This window comes from Penaeus vannamei, chromosome 42 (assembly GCF_042767895.1).
Source record: "Penaeus vannamei isolate JL-2024 chromosome 42, ASM4276789v1, whole genome shotgun sequence".
NCBI classification, from domain to species: domain Eukaryota; kingdom Metazoa; phylum Arthropoda; class Malacostraca; order Decapoda; family Penaeidae; genus Penaeus; species Penaeus vannamei.
In genome coordinates, this window is record NC_091590.1 from 24,640,217 (window position 1) to 24,641,275 (window position 1,059).

Sequence of the window (1,059 nt, forward strand, 5' to 3'; positions counted from 1 at the left end):
TACCTCAATGTTGAATGTAATTCAAGTTCTCTCTCTCTCTCTAAAACACACACACACACACACACACACACACACACACACACACACACACACACACACACACACACACACACACACACACACACACACACACACACACACACACGCACATGCACACGCACACACACACACACACATATAGATACAGTTATAAATAAACTATAAATATATATTTTTTTCTTTCTTTCTTTCTTTTTTTTTTGTATTATCATTTTGATCACTATTAGTGCTGTTGTTTATTTTCTTTACTGCAGTTAGTGAGGAGTTTTTAGGACTCACATACTGTAACATAGCATAACAACAAAGGTCATGTCTGGATATGTAAAGGAGAGACCTATATGGAAGAACTGGTGTGGGTACAACACCAGGTGGGAGAAGTATACACAGTTTAACTAACCACTTTATTTAACTTTACCAAGAAGAGTAGCAGTGGCCCTTACTGTCACTGTTCTTCATTACATGCCAATCACTACCACTTCCACAATGTTCTGTACTATCCTATCAGTCTCAGCCTATACAGGGTTAAACAAGTGGCATTGGTGTGAATTGTTTGGTGCGCTAGCATGGACATCTGTATCCAAGATGAACAAGGAGTATCTGCCCATGTGACACCACATGCCAAGCTGAAATTTGTAGCTGCTGGTACATTATCCCCTCTAGTTCAGTTCAGTGAGATTTGCAACAGCTAGCTTCACCCTGGCCTTACATAAAGGTGGCCCAGACTTATTCCCTCCTTCAACAAACAGCACAACCTTGCCCATGCAAAAGAATGATATAACAGTTCCCATTGTGCTGTGTGTATGTATGTATATAAAAAAAATACAAATTAAATAAATTAAAATAAATAAAATAAAGCTAATACACACACACACACAAATAAAAATCTATAACTGCTTTTCTTCTAGGTCAATCTCATAACTATTGAACCATGAACCTTCCAACATTCCTTTGTGGACAAGGTGACAAAGCTGAGGGCAAAGGCCTCAGTTTCTTCTTGGATTTTTCTTTTCCCAGGCCAAA

At 38.4% G+C, this 1,059-nt stretch overlaps 1 protein-coding gene across 15 annotated transcripts in view; it reads right to left on the bottom strand.

Moving 5' to 3' along the window:
- Window positions 1–426: 426 nt before the first annotated feature.
- Window positions 427–1,059, bottom strand: part of LOC138860576 (gastrula zinc finger protein XlCGF8.2DB-like) — an 8,503-nt gene continuing 7,870 nt past the window's right edge. For all 15 annotated transcript variants that reach the window (XM_070118333.1, XM_070118327.1, XM_070118330.1 and 12 more), the window contains one exon: window positions 427–1,059. This exon is cut by the window's right edge. The gene's annotated coding sequence lies outside the window, so the exon portion shown is untranslated.